Genomic DNA, 7,728 nt, shown 5'->3' with positions numbered 1-7,728 from the left:
TTTTCTGACTTTTTCAATATATTAATCATTTGTGCTGATTTGTGTTTCTCTTAAAAATACTATTTGTTATTTGGCGTGGCTTTCAGGAATAGGGAAGGGATACTGGGGATAACTATAATGATATAAAAATTTAAAAACACCAATAAAAACTTACTTTCTAAAGAAGTGCTTTAAAATTTGCAAAATGCTTTATGTACATTTGTCCTCCATAATAACCTTGCAAGACAGATGCTATTATTTTCCCATTTTATAGATGAAGAAACTAAGGCTGAGAATGGTTAGGTCACAAAAGTGGCCCAAGGCCACTTTTAATTTAGCAGTTAAACCTAGCTCTTCTTAGTTTCTAGTCTAGCTCTCAATCCATTAAGCCACACAGCAAAAGCATTTTGTTAATGATAATAATATGTCTCTTATAAAATTAGGCCTTGTAGTTTTGAGATCACCATGAAAGCTTCCCCTTAAGGGAGGCTATAATTTGTAGAATCTATGCATCAAAACCATTATTACTAGATTAGGTCTCATGGATTTGAGGCCATCATGGCAGTTTCCCCGTAAGGAATGCTGTAAGCTTATAGAACACACTCGCGAAAAAAATACTGAGAACAATATTTTTCAAAGATTGGTACAGTTGTGTCCCCCAAATAATATTTTGCCTACCACTAGATTGTTTTTCTCCCTGAAATACAAACTCCCCAAAGAATATTTTGTCTACTACCAGCTTGTTTTTCTCCCTAATAACAACTACCCCATTTTTACCCTGACCCCTGGTACACAATTTGGCCAATTCCAAGGAGGCCATCTAAATTCACAATATAAGAACCTCACTATCAGAAGAGTAGTTTGGCACATACCCTCTGCTCCATCTGAAACACACCTTACTGCTGAAGCACCCCATTTCTGCTGAATGGACTCATGTTTCTAAGGTCCTCAACAAAGTGCTACCCTTATACGAGTTATACTCTATGTTAGTGTGTATGCCTGAGTTGCATGTCAGGTCCCCTTTTCCTTTTTCTCCTACCTCCTCTTCCCCATTGCTTGCAATAAAGCTTTGCATTCAACTGACTTTCATTGTTTTACATGTATTCTCAGCACTCGTACTCATTAAGGGGTTGTTTTCCCAAAGTCTCTGGAAGGCCCACAGACTTTTCCTTATAATCTGGGTACCCAAATAAGGACTTAACCTATTGATAGCTGTACCTTCACTGGGGGAGTAGGATATTATGAACCGTGCTAAAGAAAGCAAAGGTCAGTAGAGGAACCCTACAGCCTTCCAGGAGGCTCTTATGCCAAAGGACTGTCCCAAAACAAGATCATGCTTTTGTAAGGATCTAAAGTTTATATCTTGTTTTTCTCTGACTGGTCCTGCAAAATAGGCAGTGGAACTGTTATGATGTCTCCTTTCTATATACGAAGAAATCTAAGATCAGAGAGGTTCCATTACTCATCTTAGTCGCATAGCTAGGTTATTAGTGAGAAATAGGGGAGGAAAGCAAGGAATTGTTCAGTGTTTTCTGGTAAAGACAGCAATAGCATGACTGCTATTAACCATAAATGCAATTGGAAAACCTGATCTTCTGCACATTTTGTCCTTAAGGTGGCAGGCTAGTCCACATTTCACAGGAGCCTTATAATAAATATAAGAAACCTTCCCAAACTACATAGGCTTAATCTCTTGGCCTGCTCTCCTCCAAGGAAGATAATCAGAAAGAGTTAAGGCAATACTAGCATCAATTGTTACTCACTCCGAACAAATAGCTATTTCTACAATGATTTGTTACTGTTCCCAGAACAAAGAATAAATCTGTAGAATGCCAACAAGTTGTGGAAGGGTTTCTTGAAGATATGGAATCATAGAAAATAATAAGATTGGAAGTCTTTGAGGCAGATTTTCAAATGTTTTTCACATGATTGGTCTATGGATTTAATTTTACCTGAGGGAGTTTAATATTGATGTGATAACAGGATATTGGGCTAATATTTGAAAATACAACTCAAATGAAAATCAGGAAACAAAAAGGTAATCCTCCAAGGCCCAGTTCTGTCATATACTCTCTGTGTGTGATCATGGGCAAATATCTCTCTGATCCTGTTTCTTCATCCATAAAACTTTCCCCATTTATAAAATGGAAATATAATAGCTCTTTCAGTGCCTAACCCACAAGGCCATTCTGTGGCATAATGGATTGAGGGCCAACCTCAGAATCAGGAAGACTTGAGTTCATGAGGCTAAGAAGCTGTCTATATGGCCTTATACCACTTATGTCAGCTGTCTGCTCTCTTAGTTTCTTCATCTATAAAAAGAGATAACAGTAGCACCTATCCCATAGACTTGTTTTGAAGACTAGTGAGACAACATGTAAAGCATTTTGTAAGCCTGCTTAAAGTGATATATAAATGTCATCTGCTATAATCATTGTTATTGCAGGTATTTGTAAATAATTCCATTTTCTCTGATGCTCATGGGAAAATGAAATTTTTCACTAAGAAAACAATAATCTAATTTGACTCAGGGCCCATCTCCTCCATTCAGCCATTCCTGATCCTTCCAATCAGAAGTGAACTCTCACTCCTCAGATTTTTCATTGGCCTTTGTAACAACAACACACATTTGTAGAGTACACTGAGATTCCTAAAGCACTTTCTAAACAACTCTTTGAAGAAAGTATTGCATTTTATTATCCCCATTTTACAAATGAAGAAGTCATATTTCATGGAGGATAAGTGATCAACTGGCTATGATAAAGCTAAAAGTATGAAGAACTAGAATTCCTGTCTAGGTTTTCTGCTTCCTGTTCTGGTATTCTTTTCAGTGCAATTCGCTACTTCACATCTATCCATCCATCTACCTACCTATCTATTTATATTACATTTTCCAATTTATATCATCACTTTCTGCACCCTATCTCCTCTAGCTATATGATAAGCAGAAGGAGGAAGGTCTGTCTGAATCATCTTAGATGATTTATTACATTGAAATGAGTGGAGTTGAGATTAACTGAACTGAATTGAATCATATTGAATTTGATTGAATAGTATAGGTGTGGAAAGGAGACTGACAAACAATTCCAAAATCAGCTCAAATCAGTATTAAAGATGGAGCCTAGGAATCAATAACTTTCTCTAAGCCAAATAGTTAAAAAATAGGGTGTATGGAGTGTTCAAGGACAACTGACACTTCTAGTGTGAGGGCTTGCTGAGGTCTTTTCGAATCTGCTCATCTACCTTTGGAGTCTACCTGGCACTCAGCTCTTATCTGTGACTCCAAGAAGCTATAGCATGTGCAGCAACCACACTCTAGCAATCCTTCCTGGAAGATGGGATAAACCAGGATGAGCATAACTGATGGGCCTCAAACTCCTTGGTGAATTAGGGGGATGTCTACCCCAAGCATGTGAAGACTTCCCCCAGTGGAATGGGTGGATGACATTAAGTTATTCCAATGGCCATGAAGAACAGCTGAAGCAAGTGCTGTGGAGCTTGTAGAGTTTGGTCAGACACAGAAGATGGCAAATTCATCCACTGCACCCTGGGCCATTGCCAGTCATCTTGACTTTTGTCTTACCACTGGATTCCAGTGACTCTGGAAGAGAAAATGAGACTGACAACTTTGCACAACTCTGTCTCACTTAAATCCAATTCACATGCAAATCAAGATATCACCCCATGATGTTCGTCTTTGAAAATGAAGGACAAACAACAACAACAGTTAAAGGCTAGAAGGATGATGAGAGTTAGATGTCAGCACGCAATATAGAAAACCAAAAACCATTGCTTTGTAATTATAAAAAGAATAGACCACTAACAAAGAGACATGGGCAGGGATATGTTGGAGCTAACTCCAACCTGCAGTCTTGTTAAATATTCATTATGTAAATTTATGCCACAACAAATGTCATAAATCTATTCTGAACTCTATGTTTGTGTCCATTCCTTCCACTGATGCTATGCATATTTGTGTGGGGGGAGGGGAACACATCAAAATTCATGAAGCTAGTGTGATGTTTTGGTAAATGTTGTTTTGAGCTAATCATGTCTGCTGGCTGAATGTTAAATGCAAACTCAGAGAGGCTTATGAGTTACAGTTTTAGGAGTATGGCCCCTGAGTTCCTTGAATTCAGGCTAGCCAACCCTAGAAGACCCAACTACATGTCAGAGTGGAAAAGGTAACCCCAGAGCATAGGCCATATCTAATTTGTTTACAATAGTTTTTGCTTATGTGAAATTAACTAAGGTAGGCACTGAATCAACGACATTTTAAAACATTTACCAAACCATTTTAGTGATCCAAACTCCAATGTTTAGAGATAAAATAGGAAATTGAGGAGATGAATAACACTGTATTTATTAGTACTACTAATTTGAACTTCTCCCTAGACAAGCAAACCTTGATTATTGGCCTCATGGGAAAATCCTGAAGAGCATGTAAAAATGAGTCATAAGGAGTGAATAAATGTTTTAACAAGAACTACTATTTATAAAATACTTTAAATTTACTAGTTCTTTTGACCCTCATAACAACCCAATAATTTAGAAACTATAAGCATAATTATTCACAACTTAGAGCTCAGCAAATTGAGGCTCAGATAATTACTAACAGTCACCCAGATGGGTAAGTATCAAAGGCAGAATTTGAACCCAGCTCTTTTCTGATTTCAAGTCTCTTATTCTTTCCTATACTCCACAGTCTTAATAATTCCCAGAATTTATTTATATTTCCCTTTGAAACTATATAATCTTTTCAGTAACAAATTATATCCATACATAAGATTTAGAGCAGGTTGAATCTCAGAAATCTTCAAGACCAATCTATTCATTTTACAGATGAGGAAACTGAAGCCCAGAAAAGCTAAGCGAATCATCCCAGGTCACACAGGTGAATAAAAAAATGCAATTATTGTGCTGGAAAAGAAATATGTTTGGAAAGCTTAAATGTCTTTTCTTATTATTTTAGGCTATTTTTAAAGCATCAAGATAATTCCATATAACTTATGAAACTCAAAAATCAATATCAAAAAATGATAAATTTGAGTTTCATATATTTTTTCCTGTCCTCTAGAGGAAAATCTAATGAAATGTGATCTAACCCATTTTACAGTGTGATAATAGTTAAAGGTGAAGTGATAGATTCCCAAACTTCGTCTTGGAGTCACATGCCCAAACTGTTTCACATGCCACACTTTTCTGTATCACTTACTTATTCAACAAATACTTGCGTATGTATAAGGGGCAAAGCACAAGTTAAGTGCTGTGGCTTATATAAAGGTGGAGTTCTACTCCCTATAGCTCCAAAAGCTTATAATCTTGGAGTGGAATGAAGATGCTTTCACATGACACTCTTCTCACATAAAACCTGACTCTTACTAAGGAACCCAAATTAATTATCATAAGATTTAAATCCTTCTACATTTCTTCCTTACAAGTCCAAACTATTTGACTTCAAATTAAATGACATCACACAATAGTACTGATAATTTCTAATTTACTAAAAATAGAAAAGCAGGGGAAAATAATGAAAATACGTTAATAGTTAACATTCTCAATGCCAGTAGTGCAAGGCAAACCACCAAACCTCTTCTCCATGCCCCAAGGCACAATCTAGAGGAACAGGGATCAGAAGCCAAGTAATTTTTCCCTTTGTATGACTATGAAAGGTGCTATATAATTGCTGTCTGCTTGGCCGTTGCTATTTATGCATCACTAGGAGACCTGAATCCATCCCTCCTTCTCCCATTGTGAATGGCATGAGTTCTGCCTGAGGTAGGCAATGCTTATCTGCAATAATAAGTCCAGAGTTTTTCCTCACTGAGAATGAGGACAAAAGGTATATCTGGAAAGTGCTATTAACATGCTTCTTCTTCCTTCTCCCTCCACCCTTGCATCCCTCTTTTCTCACTAATAAATAAGTTCTTCCTCGAACCTCCTTTCTGAGGGAGGGCCCAGACTAGGCTTCATTCCCTGAATCTTATCACCATGCAAAGTTGGGCTCATCCCATCCTACCTCACCACCCAAGTCATTTTCACTCTCTTTCATGTGCTGTTTTCCGTTAGAATGTAAGGTCCTTAAGGAAAAGAAGAGTCTTTCAGCTTGATTGTATCCCCAGCATTTAGCACAGTACCTGGCACATAGTAAGCTTTTAATAAATGTTTGTTGACTTGGGGCTTGTTAACTATCAAAAAGCTGGCATAACAATGGGAGTCGGCTAGGAAACCACAACCACATAGAGAGGAAGCTTCATCAAGGGAGGTACTGCTTGACCCTTGCCCTGAACCAGGGGCTAATCAAGTCCTGGCTTTGTCACCTTTCCCTAATCTAGGTAATCCTGACAGATATTGGTTCTATCCCAGGCCTAAAGTATGAAAATCCTTGAATGCCAACATAAAGGAGTTTTGGATATATCTGGTAAGCAATGGAGAGCCATAAATGGTTTGTAATTATTGGAATTATATAATTGGAACTATGGGAAAGAAAAATTAATTATCTTGTGGGACAGAATAGATTGAAGGGGGTGAAACTGGAACTAGTAGGATCAGTTAGAAGGCTATTATAACGATAATGAAGGTCTATACTATGGCAGTGGCAATGGGAGAGGAAGATAAGGGATGGTTCCAAGTGACATTTTGGAGGTGGATTTGTGAGATTGGATGAAGGCAGAGGAAAAATTGACTCCAAATTTTCCAGCAAAGATCCCTGGGAGAATGATGTATGGTGTATCAGAGGCAATATCTGGTACTGAATTTTGAGTCAGAAGGCCTAGGTTCAAGGGCAGCTAGGTGGCACAGTGGATAGAGTGCCTGGCCTGAAGTCAGGAAGGACCTGAGTTCAAATGTGGCCTCAGACATTTACTAGCTGTGTGACCCTGGGCAAGTCACTTAATCTTGTTTACCTCAGTTTCTTCACCTGCAAAATGAGTTGGAGAAAGAAATGGCAAATCACTCTGGTATATCTGCCAAGACAACCCCAAATGGGGTCATGAGGAGTCAGACACGAGTGAAACAACTGAACAATAACCACCTAAGTTCAAAACCTTGCTTTGCTACATTCTATGTAACTTTAAACAAATCATTTAACTTTTGGGGGCATTTCTAGGGATAGACTAAATGATATTTAAAGTCTTCTTTAGTATGAAATCCTATATGATAAATGATGTGAAGCCACAAAGTGGGAAGTCAAGAAAAGTAGCTGGTTTCATGGACATCATCAATTAGGTATAAGACTGAAGACAAGCCTTGGAGTCAGGATGACCTGAGTTCAAATCTGGCCTTATACACGTAAAATTCACTAGCTGTGTGACTCTGGGCAAGTCACTTAACCCCAATTGCCTCACCAAAAAAAAAAATAAAAGACTGAAGACAAGGGTAAAGGGGTTCATACAATCCTTATCTATTCCCCACTCCCAGGTGAAATGTTTCTAGGGTGGGGTATTTTTTCACAAGTACTCAGCACCCTCAGGGCTAAACCAAACCAATAACCTTAGCAGGAATAGAGTTCTCACCTTGCAAGAATAAACATTTGGGGAAAAAAAAGGAGAACCTTTTCTGCTAATATGGCCAAGTTCCATCAGGAACTATAACAATAATAGCACATATTTCACTAACACTTTTAAGATTTATGGAGTTATCTCCATCAATAAACCTGTGCAACTGACTCATCCATAGTTACAAATCATAAAGGAGAAGGGAAGAGAAGAGAAGGGAATAAGGGCATTTACATAGTGACTATTTTGTGGT

The sequence above is a fragment of the Vombatus ursinus genome, unplaced genomic scaffold (genome assembly GCF_900497805.2).
Source record: "Vombatus ursinus unplaced genomic scaffold, bare-nosed wombat genome assembly UNPS02014812.1, whole genome shotgun sequence".
Classification (NCBI taxonomy): Eukaryota; Metazoa; Chordata; class Mammalia; order Diprotodontia; family Vombatidae; genus Vombatus; species Vombatus ursinus.
Note: the sequence above shows the minus strand (reverse complement) of the source record.